Source organism: Benincasa hispida, chromosome 11 (assembly GCF_027475165.1).
Source record: "Benincasa hispida cultivar pf3 chromosome 11, pf3_genome.v1.1, whole genome shotgun sequence".
NCBI lineage: Eukaryota > Viridiplantae > Streptophyta > Magnoliopsida > Cucurbitales > Cucurbitaceae > Benincasa > Benincasa hispida.
Genome location: NC_143488.1, coordinates 37,122,394 through 37,145,545, shown reverse-complemented (window position 1 = coordinate 37,145,545; position 23,152 = coordinate 37,122,394). Strand labels below are relative to the sequence as shown.

The 23,152-nt window shown below is 36.7% G+C and overlaps 1 long non-coding RNA gene across 1 annotated transcript; it reads left to right on the top strand.

The window, feature by feature from the left end:
• Positions 1 to 225: 225 nt before the first annotated feature.
• Positions 226 to 20,037, top strand: LOC150032608 (uncharacterized). The gene is made up of 3 exons (XR_016524414.1): positions 226 to 460; positions 1,980 to 2,065; positions 15,822 to 20,037. It is a non-coding gene; the product is annotated as an uncharacterized LOC150032608 (long non-coding RNA).
• Positions 20,038 to 23,152: the final 3,115 nt, after the last annotated feature.

The window sequence follows — 23,152 nt, the reverse complement described above, 5'->3', positions numbered from 1 at the left end:
TCTTTAATTTTCAGGCCCAAACAATATGACTGAGGCCCAAGATATCTGTAGAGAAGACCCAAAAGTGTTGATGAAGCCGAGGCTTACGAGATAGATGAATTAGGTGAAGAACTTGGCTGAGAAGAGGCTACAAATTTTATGCAATCTGCTCACACGTGTAGGGTGGAGATTATGTCTTCAGTTGATCAGATTGATGGATCTCGGATTTTAGTTCATTCTGTAGGTAAAAATTTTTTTCTCTTCTGTCACGATTCTCTCTAAGCTTCTTCCAGGGTTTCTTCATCTTCTAATGATGTTTTGATATTTTGAAGGTTGAAAGATTACACGCATACACGAAGAATGAAAGGAAAGAAGAAGAGCACACAAGAAGTAACGTGGTTCGGCCAAAGATATGCCTACATCCATGGGAATGACTCTTTTCTTTCTTGAAGATTGTTAAGTACAATTTTTCTTTTATGAGGTAGTTTTTCTCTATGTAATACGATCCAATTTTTGGTATTTATAGTTCATACCAAGTCAGTTACAAATAGGACAAATTTATTTTGTAAGAGTAAAAACTAGTTCCTGGATATGTTGTGATTCAAATTCTTTAGACCTCAATATTGTCCAGGAACTCAGAAGTAGCATTTCTTGGCAGCATGACCCATCTTTCTACAAATTTAAAATTGAACACGATTATTCTTGTTTCATTTTTTTATTTCCTTCTTTCGAATTCTTGTTTCTATTATCATCGAAATTCATACTTCTATTCATCTCACTACTATTATTTTCAGTATTATCTTAAAAAGCAAGATTCAAAATGGCAAATAGGATATGTGTGAAATTATTATCTCCTTTTCCAAACGCCTTTCTTGTGAAAGAAGAAGAGAAGTGATTTGTTGAAGATCAAATGATTTCTTTTATGAGATAATTATAGAAACCACAAAATCATATTCACTTCTCAGTCTGGAGAGTATATGTAAATTTGATCCTCAAATGAAATAGATAAACCTCCTTTGTGCATAATTTGTAATTTTGTCTTGAGGTGCATTACATTTCCTAGATTCTTCGTTGCAAACATCTCTTGCAAATTTTATAGGTTGTTAGATGATATGCTCTGATACCATATTTGATAGTATGAGATTCCATCTCAAAACTAAGTCAGTTAAGTAATTAGAGCAGTAAATGAAGGAGGGGGGTTTGGTGTGGATAGTGATTAAGTGCAGGAATGTAAAAGTAGCGGGTAAAAGTAAACTAGGGTTATCCCAGATGACAATGATCTTCTTGTTTGCAATCAGAAATTACTCAGCATTAGTGGTTAAGTACACTTCAAGACTCAGGGGAGGCTGTATGCTTAAGGTTTGAAAACTCTTATATCATTTACCTTATGGCAGCTCAATCGTGTAGATGAAGCTTCAAAGAACTAGATGATAGTTCAATTATATAAACGGTAGAACGAAGCGCTAGACGATTGTGTAGACGACAGTTGATTAGAGATAAACAATCGTATAGACAACCGCTGAAGAGCTAGACGATCGTATAGAGAATGTGATGCGAAGCTAAACGATCGTATACATGATGTGGTAGGAACTAAGCGATCATGTAAACGATACTTAAGTAAATGTTAAACGATCGTAGAGTAAGAAAGAAAGAACACAAATATTTAAGTGGTTTGGCCAAAGCCCTATGTCCACTGTTCAAATCAGGAGGGCCTCTTTTATTACTTCTTCTTCAAAGTTATTACAGAATGAATGCCTTGCTCTCAATCATTTTCTCTTGTTCTTCTCTCATTTGTTTTTCTTTTATACACAGGCATTCATGGTAAACAAATAAGCTCTGGTGGTTACAACAACATAACAGAAAGAAGACGTCAACGTTTCAACTGCCTGCAACTTTGTTTCTTGTCTTTGGTTCTTTTTGTAACAATCTCCACCTTTGTAAGCATTTAAAGTACCTTTCCCTCTTTGCTTGTTAAGCTAACTTGAGCTAACCTTTTTCAGGTAACTCGAACCCGAAAAGGTCCAAGCATCGACCAAGCTTGCTTAGTGGAACTGTTTTGGTCAGCATATCAGCAACATTGTCTGAGGTATGTATCTTTACTACCTCAACTTCCTCTTTCTCAATCTCTTGTCTGTTAAAATGATACTTATTATCAATGTGCTTGGTTCTGCTTTGAAACTGTTGGTTTTTAGATAGGTAGATTGTGTTTTGGTTGTCACAATATATTCTAACCTTTGTTTGTATAATGCCGAAATCGTTTAGTAAACCTTTTAGCCACAAACCTTCTTTCACAGCCTCAAATAGTGTTATAAACTCAGCCTCTGTTGTGGAAAGGGCCACAACAGACTACAAACTAGCCTTCCAACATATCAAATTGTTTCCCCATAGGAAAACATAGCCAGACAATGAGCGCTTTCTATCTAAATCTCCTGCATAATCTATATCAACATAGCCATACATTTCATCATTGGAAGGCTTATTCTGTCTATATAAGACCCTTGCTTCCTTTGATGAACATAGATACCACAATATCCATTTGACTTCTTCTCAATGTCGTTTACCAGGGTTTTCCATGTACCTACTGACCATACTTGTAGCATAGGACAGATCTGGTGTGAAACCCGAATTTCTATTTTCCTTACTTAAGCAAGTGATAAAAGGAATTGACTAAGTGAAAGTTAAATATTAAGTTAAGGGGAAGGAAATTACTAAGTGTTAAGTAGATTTTCCTTGAATAATTTAAGTCGAGCTTTAATTGGTAAAATTGTAATGAAATTTGTATAATAAGTAGGTTGATGAGAAAGTTAGTGTGGAATGGTGAAGAAGGAATGGGGATTTAAAAAGAAAAATATGGACATTGAGTTTGGGAAATTTCGGCTAAGTATAGAGAAGTTATGTGAAATGCGTTATGGCTGAAGAAAGGATTGGAGAACTGAGAAAAATATGAGAAATTATTTTGGGGAAAATCTGGAAAAAATGGTGTAGAAGTTGTACGGAGACAAGCAATTCGCAGTAGCTAAGAACGAGATCGTTGAGAGTGAGATCAGCGAGATCGTTGAGAGCGAGATCATTGAGATCGAGACCAGCGAGATTGGAGAGAAAATGGAAGAGAGCGAGATTGGATAGAAGATGGGAGAGAGTGAGACCAACGAGAAAGTATGAGAGAGCGAGAGTAGAAAGAGCGAGATTTTGAGCTAGAAAGTTGGAGAGAGCGAGATTTTGAGCGAGAAAGTGGGAGAGAGTGAGAGTGGAGAGAGCGAGACTAGCGAGACAGTGGGAGAGAGCGAGAGCAGCCTGTGCGTTAGCCATGCCTCGTCCGGTGCTGCATTCGAACGTCACACCCATGACTCGCCTATGCATTGAACGGCCGAGCAAGCTTCTGAGCGATGTATTTGGACGCGTTGGGGTGGATTATGCATTTAAAAACCCTATTTGAATACAAAAAAAGCTTGAAGATGTAAGGACAAACGTCAATTAAAATTTAGGTGTCTGATTAAGAGAAATTCTTAAACCCTAAGAAATTGTGTTCGATGCGTTTGGGAAGAACACATTGAACCAAAGTGAAGTCATCTTACGTTGATAAAGGGAGGATTAAACATTTGGCCATGAAGCCAAGTAGGTGTTATCAATCCCACGAGCAATTTGAATGCCTATAAATACGGAGTTGGGATTTAATTTTCAAATCACACAAAACTCATAAATTTCGTAGAGAAAAGTGAGGGTTCAGAGGAATGTGTCAAATTTGGACGAGGAGATCTTCCAATCTACTCGTGCGTTTGGAGTGATTCTAAAGCCATCTGAAAGCTCTAGAAGTCTAGGTTTCAGAGTAGGACTGCTGGAGGAAAAGGCTCAAAGGAACGGGGCTGGAGGTTGAGAAGAATGCAGAAGGGTCAGACTGTCGAATCAGTCTGGGCCGGTCTTGAAGATTTTGAGATTGCGGCCAAACCACGAGAAATTCTGAGCTGAAAGTTTAGGGTAAGATTCCTAAGACAGTTTAAAATAAGTTTGTAGAAGGAAGTACTTCCAAATAAGATTTTAAACTATGAGTAATCTAAGTTGTAAGTTGAATCTGGATTCTAGGGGTGAAAAAGGAACCCGAGGAGCTACTAGAGTGAAAAGTTCCTAAGAGTTCGAGGTGAGTGGCTAAAATGTTTTCGAACTAAAATGTTTTTAAGCTTTTTTTATTACAAACATTTTATAGAAAGCATATTTGCGAAAATAATTCTCATGCCTACTAGTTTTATAAAGTGGTTTCCAAGCAAGATTTGAATTGTGTTGTGAACGCATGCCTATTGTTGAAAAACTATTTACATATGTTGATTTTATCCAGCATGCGTTACCATCTTTAAAGTCATGTTGTATATGTGTTATACTGTACATGCTTTAAAGAGAAAAGTTGTTTATAAATAATTTTGGTAAAATGCGATGCCGAAGTACAAGGAGAAGACATCTACCCAACTAGATACTGAAGTACAAGGAGAAGGTATCTATTGGTACTGAAGTACGTTTGAGAAGGTACCAAGCTAGCGGGATACTAAAGTACGTTGGAGAAGGTATCCTAGTAGCTCAATACTGAAGTACAAGGAGAAGGTATTTGAGCAGTAGTACCTAATGTGGCCACAGGTGAATAAAGTTAAAGATTGAGCAAAAGGGTTCTCTCTGGACTAGTAGTTGGTGTTGGGATTATTTTACCAGTTATACAGTACTTTGATTTGAGAAATGATTTTACTGTTTTATGTTTAAAACAACTTTATATAATTTACGCTTGGAAAATATTTATGCTGTAAAAGTTTATATTTCAGATAAAACTATCTTCTGAAATCATGTATGAAAATTTACTATGTTTTCTCCGTCACTCACTGGGCGTAAGCTCACCCCATTTTCAAATGTGTTGTTTTCCCCCTCCCCCATAGGTAGCGGTCAAATCATCTAAAGATAACTCAGTATATTCTTCGCCACTAAAGGACCAAAAGACTTGTAACCGTTTGCTAGGTGGTTACAGGTAATATTGTACACATGTTGCTATTGTTCATATAGAGACTAGGGTTTGTGGGTTTTGGGACTTGTAAATCTAATGTTGTAAATACTCTAAATATTAAGTTTCTAAGTTAATAAATTGTGGGCCTACAGCTGTCCCGTTGCATATAATTTGTATGTGGTATCAGAGTTATTCCGCAACATATTTTTAGGCAGTAAGTGTCAGCCTAAGGGTTGATAACTGCTGCAGTTACGCCCTTCTCTAGGCTAAGAGGGTGATCTGAGGCGGGGTGTGACAGTTTGGTATCAGAGCATAAGTTTTTGGAAAAACTGAGGAATTAGTTGATACCAACTTGGTATTAAAGGATGGGTTATACATAAGTTTGGGAAAGATTTAAGCTAGCTTAGTACTAAAACATAAGACTTTCGGTGAAAGAGAGAGTTCATGCATTAGATTAAGTCCCATAGATAAGTCCCTAACATGTGTACCTAATAATTAGGCAAAGATGCTGAGGAAAAGAGGCAGATTGAGCAAGCAGACTGAGAAGAGGAATATTGACCCTACCAGTGAAGGTCTTGAGGTCTCGTCAAACCCAGATCCGAAGGGGAAAAGAGTTAGAGACTTAGTAGAATAGGAGGCAACTTCTGAAAACGAGTCTAGTACACCAAAAGTAGATGTAGAACCCTAGATGGAGGATCGAGTATTTGATAGAATCACTCAAAGATTAGCGGCGAGTGTAGGATCGATTCAAAACGTTCCAGAAAAGAAGTTTGGCGTCGAGAGGCTGAAAGCTTTAGAAGCCACGACGTTCGATGGAACCACAGATCCATTTGATGTTGAGATCTGATTGGATTGGAATGAGAAGTGTTTTAAAGTTATGAGATGCCCTGAGGACTGTAAGGTCGAGTTAGCGACATTCTTGCTACAAAAAGGGGCTAAGAAGTGGTGGAAAGTAATAGAGGCTAGACGAGGTAGTTTAGAAACTATGACTTGGTCTAAGTTTAGACGAGTATTTGAGGATAAATACTACCCTAGTTCTTTTAGAGATGTGAAGAGGGAGGAGTTCCTTAGGCTAACTCAAGGAGTGATGACGGTTGCTGAGTATGAACAAAAATTTACTGAGTTATCTCAGTATGCCCTTCCGATCATCGCGGAAGAGAAGGAGAGGTGTAGGAGATTTGAGAGTGGCCTACGAAGAAAAATACGTACACCTGTTACCTCTACATCTAATTAGGTGAATTTCACTCAGTTAGTTGAGACCGCTATCCGAGTAGAGCGGAGTGTAGCGAAGGAAGATGAACTTCAACCAGAAGAAGAACAGTTTAGAGTGCCTGGAGAAATAAGAAGTAAAAAATTTAGATCCTCGATCTCTAGACAATTAGGGATAAGGAGTTTTGGAGGCATGAGCCAACAAAGTTTGAGTCGAAAGAAGTCCAGACCTGTAGCTAAACAAGGTGGTAGATCAGTATCAGGTCGTGCTAGTGAGTCAATGGCTAATACAAGGAGGAAACCACTGTGTGTAAACTGTGGTAAACCTGATACAGACGTATGCTACGGTAATAGGAATGTGTGTTTCCAGTGCGGACAAACTGGGCATTTCAGAAGAGATTGTCTTCTGCTAAGTTGTGGAACACAAAATGAACAAAGACAAGTAACACAGACGGGGAACCAACCTAGAACGACTGGGACTAGGGGAGAAGGATTCGATGTGGCTAAGAAGAAGGGGGTAATTGGACGACCACCGTAGTAGCAGTAGGGTAGAGTATATGCCATGACACACCGGGAAGCGGAAAAAGCTCCAAATGTCATAACTGGTACGATAACTTTATGTAATCAATCCGCTTATGCATTATTTGATCCTGGTACTACACACTTATTCATATCTAGTATGTGTGCATTACATACAGATAAAATACCTGAATGTATGGATGAGGAATTATTTATCTCTATGCCTGTAGGAGATACTCTAGTGGTACATGAGTATTATAGGAATTGTGAAGTAATTCTTGGAGACCAAAGTTTTTGGGTCGACTTGATTCCATTAGAATTACTAGAATTTGATGTTATCTTAGGTATGGAATTCCTAAGTGAACACTATTCCACTATGGATTGCTTTAGAAGAGAAATAGTGTTTAAGAAACCCGGTAAAAAAGAAATAACTCTGGTAGGAAGTAAAAGAATACTCCCAGGAAGTTTAATATCAGCGGTAAAAGTTAGGAAAATGTTGAGTAAAGGATGTGAAGCTTATTTAGCATCTGTAGTAGTTTCCTAAGATAAGAAACTAAAACCTGAGGATGTACCTGTAGTACAAGAATTCTTAGATGTATTCCCTGAAGAATTACTAGGCTTACCGCCTGATAGGGAAGTGGAGTTTACTATTGAGTTAATTCCTGGTACTGCACCTATATCCCAAGCACCATATAGGATGGCCCCAACGGAGTTGAAAGAGTTAAAAGTTCAATTACAGGAACTTGTGGATAAGGGGTACATTCGACCCAGTGTATCACCTTGGGGAGCGCCAGTCTTGTTTGTTAAGAAGAAAGACGGTACTCTTAGATTATGCATAGACTATAGACAGCTGAATAAGGTGACCATTAAGAATAAGTACCCATTGCCTCGTATAGATGATCTCTTCGATCAGTTAAAGGGAGTAACGGTGTTCTCTAAGATAGATTTGAGGTCAGGCTATCACTAGTTGAAGGTGAAAGACACAGATGTTCCTAAAACTGCATTCAGAACTATATATGGACATTTTGAGTTCCTAGTATTGCCGTTTGGATTGACAAATGCTCCTGCGATATTTATGGATTTGATGAATAGGATATTCCATTCTTATCTGGATCAGTTTGTGATAGTATTCATAGATGACATACTAGTATATTCCAGTAGTGCGGAAAAACACAAAGAACATCTGAGGATGGTATTACAAACTTTAAGAGAAAAGAAGTTATATGCCAAATTTAGTAAGTGTGATTTTTGGTTAAATCAAGTCATATTTCTTGGTCATATAGTTTCAGCTGACGGAGTTAGTGTTGATTCCCAAAAGATAGAAGCAGTAGTTAATTGGGAACGACCCCTTAATGTAACCGAAGTACGCAGTTTTCTGGGTTTAGTAAGTTATTATAGGAGATTCGTGGAGGGTTTCTCTAAGATAGCCCTTCCATTGACAAACCTGACCAGAAAAGATGCGAAGTTCGAATGGTCGCCAGAATGCGAGCATAGTTTCCAAGTGTTGAAACAAAGGTTAGTATCAACACCAGTATTAACTCTACCTACACTAGGTAAGGGGTTTGAAGTTTATTATGATGCATCCCGACAAGGATTAGGATGTATGTTGATGCAGGAGGGAAAAGTAGTAGCCTATGCTTCGCGACAGTTAAAGAAGCATGAATGTAATTATTCTACACACGACTTAGAATTAGCAGCAGTTATGTTAGCTCTAAAATGGTGGAGACATTACCTTTTTGGTAAGCGATGTCATATATTTACAGACCATAAGAGTCTAAAGCATATCTTTGATCAAAAGAAACTAAACTTGAGATAGAGAAGATGGCTTGAATTGATTAAAGATTATAACTATACAATTGACTATCACCCAGGTAAAGCAAATGTGGTAGCTGATGCCTTAAGTCAAAAAACTGGATCAGCTAGAGCTAGTATTAATTCAATGAAGGGTAGATTGATCTATGAGTTGTATAATGCTAGGGCAGCATTATCAGTCGGTCAAACAGGAGGGTTACTAGCTTCATTTCAAGTACGTCCTACGCTCGTAGAAGACATTCTACGTGAACAGTTAAAGGATTTTGATCTTCAGAAGTTAGCTGAAGAAGTGGATAAAGGATTGAGGACGGATTACCAATTAGGAGCTGATAAAGTGCTATTAAAAGAAGGTAGAATATGCATACCTAAAGATCTACCAAGGGAGGCAAGTATGAATTTGAGTTATTCTCATTTAAAGTTTGAGATAGAATTGTTATGTGGTAGATAGTTTGGTTCAACGTCTAGCTTAGAGATAGCTAGGTGAGGTATCATTGGATAAACTAAGGAATTGATATCAGAGTAGCGCAGTGGAAGCATGGCAATAGACAAAACTATGAAAGGTTACAACAGTGGTTGTTGTGAAACCTTAAACCAGAGTTAGTTCGAGTAAATTTCTAGGACGAAATTTTCTTAAGGGGGAAGTAAATGTGAAACCCGAATTTCTATTTTCCTTACTTAAGCAAGTGATAAAAGGAATTGACTAAGTGAAAGTTAAATCCTAAGTTAAGGGGAAGGAAATTACTAAGTGTTAAGTAGATTTTCCTTGAATAATTTAAGTCGAGCTTTAATTGATAAAATTATAATGAAATTTGTATAATAAGTAGGTTGATGAGAAAGTTAGTGTGGAATGGTGAAGAAGGAATGGGGATTTGAAAAGAAAAATATGGACATTGAGTTTGGAAAATTCCGGCTAAGTATAGAGAAGTTATATGAAATGCGTTATGGCTGAAGAAAGGATTGAAGAACTGAGAAAAATATGGGAAATTATTTTGGGGAAAATCTAGAAAAAAACGTGTAGAAGTTGCATGGAGACAAACAATTTGCAGTAGCTAAGAGCGAGATCGTTGAGAGTGAGATCAGCGAGATCGTTGAGAGAGAGATCATTAAGATCGAGACCAGCGAGATTGGAGAGGAAATGGGAGAGAGCGAGATTGGATAGAAGATGGGAGAGAACGATACCAGCGAGAAAGTAAGAGAGAGCGAGAGTAGAGAGAGCGAGATTTTGAGCTAGAAAGTTGTAGAGAGCGAGAGTGAAGAGAGCGAGATTTTGAGCGAGAAAGTGAGAGAGAGCGAGACTAGCGAGAAAGTGGAAGAGAGCGAGACTAGCGAGACAGTGGGAGAGAGCGAGAGTGGAGAGAACGAGAGCAGCCTGTGCGTCAACCACGCCTTGTCCGGTGCTGCATTTGAACGTCACACCCATGCCTCGCTTATGCATTGAACGACCGAGCAAGCTTCTGGGCGATGTATTTGGATGCGTTGGGGTGGATTATGCATTTAAAAACCGTAATTTGAATACAAACAAAGCTTGAAGACGTTAGGACAAACGTCAATTAAAATCTAGGTGTCAAATTAAGAGAAATTCTTAAACCCTAAGAAATTGTGTTGGATGCGTTTGGGAAGAACACATTAAACCAAGGTGAAGTCAGCTTACGTTGATAAAGGGAGGATTAAAGATTTGGCCATGCAGCCAAGTAGGTGCTGTCAATCCCACGAGCAATTTGAACGACTATAAATAGGGAGTTGGGATTTCATTTTCAAATCACACAAAAATCATAAATTTCGTAGAGAAAAGTGAGGGTTCAAAGGAATATGTCAACTTTAGACAAGGAGATCTTCCAACATACTCGTGTGTTTGGAGTGATTTCAAAGCCATCTGAAAGCTCTAGAAGTCTTTCAGAGTATGGCTGCTGGAGGATAAGGCTCAAAGGAACCGGGCTGGAGGTTGAGAAGAATGCAGAAGGGTTAGACTGTCAAATCAGTTTGGGCCAGTCTTGATGATTTTGAGATTGCGGCCAAACCATGAGAAATTCTGAGCTGAAAGTTTAGGGTAAGATTCCTAAGACATTTTAGAATAAGTTTGTAGAAGGAAGTACTTCCAAAGAAGGTTTGGAACTATGAGTAATCTAAGTTTTAAGTTGAATATGGATTCTAGGGGTGAAAAAGGGACCCCAAGAGCTACTAGAGTGAAAAGTTCCTAAGATTTCGAGGTGAGTGGCTAAAATGTTTTTAAGCTGTTTTGATTACAAACATTTTATAGAAAGCATGTTTGCAAAAATAATTCTCATGCCTACTAGTTTTATAAAGTGCCAAGCAAGATCTGAATTGTGTTGTGAACGCATACCTATTGTTGAAAAACTATTTATATATGTTGATTTTATCCAACATGCGTTACCATCTTTAAAGCCATGTTGTATATGTGTTATACTGTACATGCTTTAAAGAGATAAGTTGTTTATAAATAATTTTGGTAAAATACGATGCTGAAGTACAAGGAAAAGGCATCCACCCAACTAGATACTGAAGTACAAGAAGAAGGTATCTATTGGTACTGAAGTACGTTTGAGAAGGTACCAAGCCAGCGGGATACTGAAGTACATTGGAGAAGGTATCCTAGTAGCTCGATACTGAAGTACAAGGAGAAGGTATTTGAGTAGTAGTACCTAATGTGGCCACAGGTGAATAAAGTTAGAGATTAAGCAAAAGGGTTCTCTTTGGACTAGTAGTTGGTGTTGGGATTATTTTACCAGTTATATAGTTCTTTGATTTAAGAAATGATTTTACTATTTTATGTTTAAAACAACTTTATATAATTTACGCTTGGAAAATATTTATGCTGTAAAAGTTTATATTTCAGATAAAACTATTTTCTGAAATTATGCATGAAAATTTACTATGTTTTTTCGGTCACTCACTGGGCGTAAGCTCACCCCGTTTTCAAATATTTTGTCCCCCCCCCTCCCCACAAGTAGCGGTCAAATCCTCTGAAGATAGCTCAGTATCTGCTTCGCCACTAAAGGACGAAAAGACTTGTAACCGTTTGCTAGGTGGCTACAGTTAATATTGTACACATGTTGCTATTGTTCATATAGGGACTAGAGTTTGTGGGTTTTGGGACTTGTAAATCTAATGTTGTAAATACTCCAAACATATTAAGTTTCTAAGTTAATAAATTATGGGCTTACAGCCGCCCCGTTGCATATAATTTGTATGTGGTATCAGAGTTATTCCGTAAGAGTTTTTAGGTAGTAAGTGTCAGTCTAAGGGTTGATAACTTCTGCAGTCACGCCCTTCTCTAGGCTAAGAGGGTGATCTGGGGCGGGGTGTGACATCTGGTCTGGTTGAAGTCATTAGGTACATCAGATATCCCACTGCTTGGGAATAAGGAACAACTTTCATATGGTTTATGTGATCTTTATCTGAACTTTTTAGACTGTTTGTAGCTGAGAGCTTGAAATGCGGTGCAAGTGGAGTGCCAACTGGTTTAGCTCCTTCCATTTTGAGCCTCTCCAATATTTTTGCACAATATTCTCATTGACTCACATACAATCTACTATTTCTTCTTTTTCTTTCAATCTCACTGCCTAGAATTCTTCTAGATTCCCCTAAGTCTTTCATATCAAACTCTTTCTTTAGGAGCATCTTAACTTGCCCTAACTTTTCTTTGGAACTCCTGGCTAGCAATATGTCATCTACATAAAGAAGTAGATAAATAGTTCCTTGAAACTACTAGTGTTTGTATACACACCAATCATAAGAGCTTCTCTTGAATCCCATTTTGGAGATTACTTCATCAAACCTCTCATACCAACATCTTTGTGACTGCTTGAGGCCTTGATATACTTATTTAGAAGATACACCAAGTCTTCTTCTCCTTTTTTCACATACCCTTGAGCTTGCTTAATGTAAATAGTCTCGTTCAACAATCCATGTAGAAAGGCTATCATCACATCCAATTGGTCTAACTCCAAGTCCTTTTGAACAACTAAGAAGAGGAGTAGCCTAACGGATGTGTGTTTCACCATTGGAGAAAAGACCTTACTTTAGTCAATACCTTCCTTTTGTGTGAACCCCTTAGCAACTAGTCTTGCCTTGAACCTAGACTTTTGAACCCTTAGAATTTCCTCTTTGAACTTGTAAATCCACTTACATGAAATAGGTTTGTACCCTTTTGGCAAAGGTACTAGTCTCCAGGTATTATTTTGGTTGAGGGACTTCATTTCATCATTCATTGCCTCAATCCACTGTCTAGCATCAGGGCTGTTTGTTGCTTCCTCAAAGCTGGTGGGTTCATTGTTGCTCAATGAAATGGCAGCACTTAAAACAACACTAGCAAAGTCAGATTCTTGATATTTAGCTGGCACAATGGTTATTCTAGTTATGTCTCTTGCTAAGGAATAATTCTGTAAGTCTCCATATGTCTCTACCTGTTCACTTGATACATGTTCACTAGTTTCAGCAGTGTCATCACTTTCAACTTCTAGATTTTGAGAGGAAGTAGAAGCTCCATGATCATTTTAAGGCTCCACCTCAAACCTTGTGCTACTTGTTTTTGACATAGATGTAGTTGGTTATTCAGACATCATAAACATCTCGTTCTCTCTGAATACCACATCTCTACTGTTTACACATATCTTTTCAACAGGATACCATAGCCTATAACCCTTCACTCTCGGTGTAAAGCCTAAAAACATGCATTTGACAGCCCTAGGTTTCAACTTACCTTGGCTTTGATGCACATTGCCTACATATCCAAACACCTTCAAGTGTTCCAGCTCTAATGGCTGTCCTGTCCACATTTCTTCCTGTGTTTTCAGCTCTATGGATTGATTTGAGCACCTATTTAGAGTGTATATTGTGTAGGAAACAACTTCAACCCAATAATTCTCAGGTAAAAGTGCATTGGACAACTGATATCTAACCCTCTCAAGGACTATTCTGTTTAATCTTTCAGGAACTTCATTTTGTTGAGGTGTATACCTCACTGTTTTGTGCCTCACAATGCCATTCTCTCTGCAAAGAAAGTTGAATTCCTCTCTACAAAACTCTAAACCATTGTCAGCTCTCAAGTGTTTAATATGTTTAAAAGTTTGCTTTTCAATCAAGGTCTTCCATTCTTTAAATCTACTAAACACTTCATCTTTGGTTTTTAGAAAGTAAGCCTAACTCTTCCTTGAGTAATCATTTACAAAGGAAAGAAAGTACCTTGCTCCACTTAGAGATGGAGAGTGAGTTGGCCCCCATAAGTTTGAATGCACATATTCAAGTATCTTTTTTGGAAGTGTGTTGTTCTTTAGGGAAGCCTTGCCTTATTGTCTTGCCTAGTGTGCAATGTTCACAAAATTTTAAGCTGTCTTCAACACCCTTAGGAAGAATCCCTTGTTATGAGAGTACTTGTAGCCTTCTCACACTGATATGAGAAAGCCTGTTATGCCTTAGCTCATCTCCTGTGGGTTCTTCATCAGTTTCCATCAAAGCCGAATGTGCTATTTTCACATCTTTAATGACATACAACCCATTCACTTTGGTTTCCACAAATACTACTTTTGAGTCTTTAATTATTTCAAAGGCGTCTCCAACACCTCTATACTCACAGCTAATAGCATCAAACATCCCTAATGATAGAAGATTTCTCTTCAATGTAGGAACATGCCTCACATTTCTAATCAACTTCACTGAACCATCTTGCATCTTCAAGGATACAGACCCTATTCCAACAGCTCTGCTGGTATTGTTATTTTTCATGTAGATCAGCCCTCCATTCCCCTTCTTGTAGGTACAAAACCATCCTTTAGATGGTGTCATATGGACTGAACAACCAGAATCTATCACCCAGTCTTGAGTCTCCATAGTATTCTGCTCTCCACACTCTTCAGTTGCAGCTAAGGCATCTGAATACACAAGGGAATTCTCCCCTACAGCAGCCTCGATCTGTTTTCCACCCTTGTTCTATTAGTTTAGCTTTTTCTTCGAAGGCATAGCAGTTCTTCTTCACGTGTCCCATTTTGTGGAAAAAATGACACTTAATCTTGGACTTGTCACCACCATTCTGCTTTCCCTTCCCATTGTTCTTTGTTTTCCCCTTTGAAAACAAGTTTTCACCTCCTTGCTGATCTTTCTTGCTCATTTGTAACTAGTTCTCTGACTCTTTCTGCTGATATGATTGTTTCTGTTGTTATTCTTTCTCTACCGTACTTCATGGCTGTCTTGACATCTTTAAAAGATTCTGGTAGAGAGTTAAGTAATATGAAAGCCTCATTTTCTTCCCCAATATTGTCTTCTATTGATCTGAATTCTGAAGATAGTCTCTTGAACTCATTCAAATTATCAATTAAGGACTTTGCAGCGTCCATCTTATATGTGAAAAATCTTTCCTTCAAGTAAGCTTTGTTAGGTAGGTCTTTGTTGAGATAAATTTCATTCAGTTTGTTCCAGAGGGCATAAGCAGTAGGCTGGTCAACAATTTGCCTTAAAACACTATCTGTGACATTCAAGACAATAGTTTCATAAACATTTACCATGATTATCTCTTTTTTACATCAGTGAGTGTTTCAGGGTATTTTACAGGGTCTGTAATGGCCAGTAGTGCCTTCTGCTGTCCCAAGACTGCCTTAATCTTCGCTTTCCATAGTTCAAAATCTGTCTTTCCATCAAACTTCTCGATTTCATGTCTGGTTGTTTCCATTCTTGATCTTCAAGATTGACATATATGATTCGAAGTATGCAAGAATTCAAATCTGTCTTGAACTGTTCACTAATCTTTAATGCCAATTATTGTCCTAGATGACTATGATCTTTTTGTTTGCAATAAAAAATTACTCAGCATTAATGGTTAAGTACACTTCAAGACTCAAGGGAGGTTGTATGCTTAAGGCTTGAAAACTCTTCTGCCATTTACCTGATGGCAGCTCAATCGTGTAGACGAATCTCCAATGAACTAGACGATAGTTCAATTATGTAAACGATAGAACGAAGTGTTAGACGATCGTGTAAGATGACAGTTGATTAGAGCTAAACGATCATATAGACGATAGCTGAAGAGCTAGACGATCGTATAGACGATGCGATGCGGAGCTAAACGATCGTGTACACGATGCGATAGGAACTAAGCGATCGTGTAAATGATACTTAACTAAATGCTAAATGATCATAGAGTAAGAAAGAAAGAACACAAATGTTTAACTGGTTCGGTCAAAGGCCTATGTCCACTGTGCAAATCAGAAGGGTCTCTTTTATTACTTCTTTTTCAAAGTTATTATATAATGAATGCCTTGCTCTCTTTCTTTTTCTCTTGTTCTTCTTTCATTCATTTTTCTTTTATACACAGGCGCTCATGGTCAACGAAGAAGCTCTGATGGTTACAATAACATAACAGAAAGAAGACGACAACGTTTCAATTGCCTGCAACTTAGTTTCTTGTCTTCAGTTCTTTCTGTAACACCTAGGATAGAATGATCTATGCATGTATAGCGATTACTTGATCTAACCAAACTCATCGACACAATGGCAGCCAAATCATTCAATTAAACCAAGCAAACATCCTAAATATTAACTAAAGCTTAAGCTCTAATTAAACTACATGCCCCTAAATCTATTGGCTTCGTGTTACGTTCATGATAGGGGCATCAATCCACACGTAAATGATCGACCAAATATGTATGAGTGATGGAGTTGAGAATAAATATGGTCTAACTGCAAACATATACTGTCAATGAAGTAATAAATCTTGAAGTATTTCAAGAGTCAAATTCCACGAGACTATTTATGAAATCCAAATTTTCTAAGAAATAGTTTTTCAATGCAAACCAAGAGGTAAGCAATAAACAAGAATGCTGAACAGGGATGAGTTATTTTCCAACCTTTCAGGTTTTATACTGTAAGTGATGCGACTGCATCATACCAAGTTAATGAAATATGAATAGAGAGAAATCTACACCTATTCGGTCTTATGTCAAGTTCCTTTAGGAGTTCTAAACAGCTACTATCTAATATTCCCATGGGTAGCTAAATCTTATATTAGTTAAAGATTGGTTTGTTTACCTTAAGATGTCCCTTAATCCTAAGGTGACGTGACCCTCCTATGCCTAATTTCTTGGTCCTATATTCCTTTGTGACATCATATTGTATCTTGACCTTCTCAACATTAAGACTCCACTAGATTGCTACATTAAGTGATCAATTTAACTTTACAATAATTTTCCATAAACACAACAAAGAAAATGCATAAGTCAAAGAGGTATGAAACATAAGCATTGCTTAAGCCATAAAACCCTAAGGTATTTACATAACTGTACCCCTTAGAGAATTTAGCTCATGACTAAGGATAAAAGAATGAATTTCATTAAATTAGAAATCCTGGCTACAAGATGATGTTCAATGGGTAAATAAAGAAAAGAGAAAATTACAAGAAATAAATTAACAATAAATTCTAGAAAAATACAACTCAAATAACTTGGGATAAATTCTCAAGCTTCAAGTCTTTTCCTAGGATGATTTCCTCTTTTTCAAGGTGAAATCGTACCTCAACACGCACTTCTGTAGGATGAGATATCTTAGAGTCGTTACACCTCACAAGAACTTCCGTTCTTGAGACAACTAACTTGAAACACTAAGAAGAAACCCAAAGGGCTGGAATATGGCAGAAATTGTGGTAAATGGTGATGAGTTCAGTGATGGAGATTTAGTTGATGAAGGAGGAGGCTTCTCATCCTTCATATAGGCTCAAATTGGTTGACGAATGAACTAAAATCATGGTATGGATGTTTACTCATTATTTTAAGGGTTGAATAACAACTTTGGTCGAGAAAATAGCAACCATAATCGATTGAGCGTGAATTTAGAAAATTAGGCTTTTTGATGCAGCCACATCACTTTACTGCCACGGGCGCAGCGGTTAGAAAATTTGCAGAAACAGCAAAAAACTTGCCAAAATTCTCCAGATTAGCATCAAATTAGAAAATAACATATTTTATGCTCATTAAGTCCCTTCAAAGTTCATTTTAACTAATTTAGGGTATCTCAAGATCAAAATATCAGAAAAAAAGTGTCTTTTTACTTTAAAAAAAACTAAAATAGATGGTAAAAACATGCACTTTTTAATATCAATCAACAAACATATATCTAAATGAAACAAGATTCAAAGAAGGCATAAACCAATATACATTCAGTTTAATACACAAAATTGTCAAGAAATTTACTTAGGATTTGCTCTAAAAAACTATAAAAAAAAAAAAAAAAAAAAAAAAAAAAAAAAACACTAAACATCTTGATAGACAAAGAAAGGAGTGGGAAAAGCTTCCAATCCATGGTTACAATGCAAAAATATGAAAAACTTAAGCTAAAATATGAAAAAGAAAGAAAATACGAGTTGAGGGTTGGTTTTCTCTGATATTCTCCATCTTTTTTTCTCTAAAAACGCAGCTAATATACATAAAAGAAGCCCAAACACCATGCTGCTTAGAAAGAGCACCGTGGCACTCATGACCTTTGTTGTAACGTATTGCAGGGCACTACTGCGTTTCAATAAACATGTGTGCATCAACCTTCATCTTTCACCAATCTATGGAGTGCCGCGATGCTGCACGATTTTGATGCTTATTGCCTTCGAGTGTAGTGCATAGCGTCATTACTCCAACCTCAAGAGCAAAATCATAATTTTGCTTCTCGATTACTATTAGGTGCTCGTTTCAATCCAAATTATACCTGGAACATCCTAATTTTTGCCTTTGCTCATTTTCTTCTCAAAACATTCAACGGAGCATTAAATTCCTAAGAACTAACATGATATAGGTGGAGATAAGTAGGTATTTTTTAGAGATATTAGTAACCCCACACCGGGTCAAGTTATACAGTCACATACATTGGGACGTCACAATGTTCCCTCCTTTAAGAACTATTTTCATCAAAAGTTGCTAACTCTCGAAAAGCTCTGGGTGTTTGGTTTTCATCTTCTCTTCTCTTTCCCATGTTTCTTCTTGTGTTTGACGGTTCTGCCAATGCACTTTTACAAGGGTTATTTCACGGTTTCAAAGAGTCTTTTACTCTCTGGTAATAACATGAACTGGCTTCTCCCATAAGTTAAGTTCTCATTCAAATCCAAGGGTTCAAAGATAATCACATGAGATGGATCTGACATGTATTAACGCAACACAGATACATGGTTCTGACATGAACTGACGAGAAAGATGGTGGCAAGGCCAAACAATAAGCTATAAGACTAATTTTCTCTAAAATATTGAATGGGCCAATAAACTTGGGACTTAGTTTTCTTTTCTTGCCAAACCTTAGAACATTTTTCATGGTGCAAATTTTAAGAACACAAAGTCACCACTTGTAAATTCTAAGTTCCTTCGCCTTGTATTTGCGTAGCTCTTCTGCCTACTTTGAGCTATTTTCATACTTTTCCTAATCTTCTGGACTACCTCATTAGTGATTTGGATCAGCTCGGGCCCTAACAACTTACATTTTCCTATTTCATCCTAGTATATAGGAGACCTATATCTCTTTCCATAAAGGGCCTCAAACAGGACCACGTCAATGGTTGCCTAGTAACTATTGATATAAGCAAATTCCATTAGATGAAAGTGGTTGTTCCAACTACCTGCAAGGTCTAGTGCATAGGCTCGCAACATGTCTTCTAATGTTTGATTCAACCTCTCTGTTTGACCATTAGTTCGGGGATGCAATGTAATGCTAAAATTCAACTGAGTGCCTAAAGCTCTCTAGAAACTGCTCCGAAAGTTAGATGTAAAACAGGGGCCACGATCAAAACAATCTTAATAGGAATCCCATGAAGTCTAACTATTTCCTCCATGTACGATTGAGCCCAGTTCTTTACTAAATAAGTAGACTTTCCTAGAAGGAAGTGTGTGGACTGAGTGAATCTGTCAATAGTCACCTAGATCACACTAAAAAGCCGCAGACTATTCTGGGAAAACCTACGATAAAGTCCATAGCCATTTCTACCCATTTCCTCTGAGGAACATCTAAAAGTTGTAATAATCCTATTGATCTTTGTCACAAAGCTTTGACTTTCTGAAAACCAAACATTTACCAACATAATCTTCTATATTCCTCTTCATACCTCGTTACCAATAGTATTGTTTCAAGTCTTGGTACATCTTTGTGCTGCTTAGGTACAACAAAAAATGAGAGCTATGAGCCTCAGACAAAACCTCATTCTTGAGCTTATTCTCAGGTATGCAAAACCACTCTCGAAAATGCTCCAAAAGTTAGATGTAAAACGAGGGTCACGATCGAAAAAATTTTAACAGGAACCCCATGAAGTCTAACTATTTCCTCCATGTATGATTTAGCCCACTTCTTTATGAAATAAGTAGACCTTCCTAGAAGGAAGTGTGTGGACTTAGTGAATCTGTCAATAATCACCTAGATCACTAAAAAGCCATAGATTGTTCTGGGCAAACCTACGATAAAGTCCATAGCCATTTCTTCCCATTTCCACTGAGGAACATCTAAAGGTTGTAATAATCCTATTGGTCTCTATCTCAGAGCTTTGACTTGATGATGGACCAAACATGTACCAACATAATCTCCTATATCCTTCTTCATACCTCACCACCAATAGTACTACTTCAGGTCTTGGTACATCTTTGTGCTACTTGGGTACAATAACAAATGTGAGCTATAAGCCTCAGACAAAACCTCGTTCTTGAGCTTATTCTCAGATATGCACTACCGCCCTCGAAAGAGAAGGTCGTCATATGTGGATAGGGAGAATTCATCCCCCTGACCTGCCTTTACTTGGTAGAAAAGGTTACTGAAGTTGAGATCCTTCTTTTGGGATTCTATAATGCATTGTCTCAACGTTGGTTGTACTGTCATTTGGGCTAACTATGAGGCAATTTCTCTCACTAGCACTATTATTCCTACCTGCTATATGTTAATCTGTATGCAGACTTGGTTTGTAATCAAGGTCAAAGTAGGGGCTATCTTCCTATTAAGGGCATCTGCAACCACATTTTTCTTACCCATGTGGTATAAAATCTCTACATTGTAATCCTTCACTAACTCAAGCCATCTTCGTTATTCATGTTTAGTTTCTTTTGAGTGAAGAGATACTTCAAGCTCTTATGGTTAGTGTAGATTTGGATCTTCTTGGCATATAGATAATGTCTCGAAATCATCCTAGCAAAAACTACTACTGCTAGCTTCAAATTATGGGTCGAGTAATTTCATTCATAATCGTTCAGATGTCGAGAAGCATAAGCTATTACTTTGCCATGTTGCATTAACACACAACCCAAACCTTTCTTATAAGCATCACTGTAGACTACAAAACCACCTATTCTTGTCGAGCCGAAACTAACCTCTATTTGAGTTCCCAAAAAGTTGTCTCACAAGCACCATTCTAGGTGAATGAATTACCCTTCCGAGTCAATTGGGATAGATGCATTTCTATTTTGAAGAAATCATGTGTGAATCGTCTGTAATAACCTACCAAACCAAAGAAACTGCATACCTTCATTCAGTGTTCGAGTGAGACCATTTAGTCACTGCTTCTACTTTCGTTAAGTCTACTAGTACTCCATCCTTAGATACCATGTTCCCCAAGAACAAAACCTATTTAAGCCAAAATTCACATTTCAAGAACTTGACATACAACTTGTTCACCCTTAGATTCGTTAAAACTGCCCTGAGATGTTTTTCTGCTCCTCATCTGATTTGGAGTAGACTAGTATATCATCAATGAAAACGATTATGGAATTCTCTTGGAACTTCTTCAACACTCGATTCATTAATTCCATGAAGACTCTATTAGTGCATTCATTAGGCCAAATGACATTACCATGAATTCATAAGACCCATATCTCGATTTGAAAGCTGTCTTTGGGATATCTTCCTCCATTATCCTCAACTGGTGGTAACCTACAAGATATTTACCCTAGTGATGATGATTGCAACTGCCACACAATGGTTTCTCATTATCGCGATTCAATTGCTACCTCTATGCTTGAGCTGGTCGTAATCTCCATGACGTTCGCTGTGATCATTGGTAGTTCGCATTGGCCTGTTCAAACTTCTTCTTCTTCCCTGATGGAGTACCGTGAATGAAGGTAAGCTGATGTTGGAATTAGCAAGCAATTAGCGGATGAAATCAAGATAGTTAAGCATTCTAATTCATCAATTTTAGCAACTAAGACAACATGCTCATAAGATAAAAAGAGGGTTTCAGAAATTACCTTTGAAGACTTCAAAATTCTTCAAGTTCGAGCTTGATTCTCCCTAGAAATTCGTTATAGACCACCACTTGATCTTCCCTACTACTCTTGGATCTTAGATTGAATTGTGGGACTCAAAATGAGTTTGTAATTGAGGATAATTTTAGGAGAAAAGCTAGTTTTTCTTCAAGCTTGAAAAACTCTTCTTTGATCAAGAAAACTAGGAAAAAATCAGCTTGCATGCCCAAAATCTCAGCACAGACGATTGAGTTTTGTTCCATTTTCTCATGCAATCAAATTGCATTACAAGATGACACCAACTCCTTGAGAAATTGGGTGCAATGCGAGTGAGAATTGTGTTAAAAGTTGGATAAACCCACTAAAGGGTTTTTCAGAATTTTAAAATTTGAATTTCAATAGTTTCCGATTCAATTCTCTTTTTAATTTTGAACTTAATTTTCAAAATTAACTTTAAATTCATTATTAATTCAATAATTAATATAAAATTTCGTTAATATTATAAAAAAATTAATTCAATAATTAATTTTCAAATAAAATTAATTTTAAATAATTAAATTAAATTAATATCAAATATGAAATTAATAAAATATCAATTCCTCAATCATGAATCTCTATTCATGTAATTGATATTTAAATCAAATTTAAATATTTTCCATTTTTTCAATTTCATTTAATTTCATAATTAAATGTGTAATTAACATATAATTGTTGTATAAGATAATTAAAATGAAGAATTAAGTAAGATTATATGTTTAGATAAAGATCATTGAATTAAATTTTAAATAGTTTAAAATTTTAGCATTATCTTTATAAATTGATTAGAAATATTGCATGCTTACCTAATAAGATTAAGATTTTGGTTACTTAAAGATAAAATTAATTTTACTTTATCTTTATATTTTTCTAATGAGATTAGAAGTATTGCATGCTTGCCTAATGAGATCTGGATATTACTTGGATAAAGATAAAATTATATTTGAATTTTAAATAGTTTAAAACTTTGATTTATCTTTATTAAAATACTAATGAGATTAGAATAAAATAAATTGCATGCTTGTCTAATAAGATTACATTAAAATAGATCTTTTAGTTTAGTTTTAAATAGTTTGAAATGGGTAGATTAAAATATTTAAATAATAAAAGGTTACCTAGAAGGAAATTATATATAAGGAAGTTTTTGTCTACGATTGGGATATTCAAGTTGATAGTAACGGAATACCCCTTCTTGGAAATTGACCTGATAATTGAATTAGTCGAACTTTTAGTATAACATAATGTAATTAGTTTATTAAAGAGTTTAATAAATTTGGATATTTTACATTATGTCAACTATCCAAACATAAGAGTTATGTTTGGATAAACAAAATTAAAACTTGGATAAATGATGTAGCTTAAGTTTGTCCAAGTAATGAAGCCCTTTTTCAAAATACTTAGTGGGAGAATAGATGTACATGAT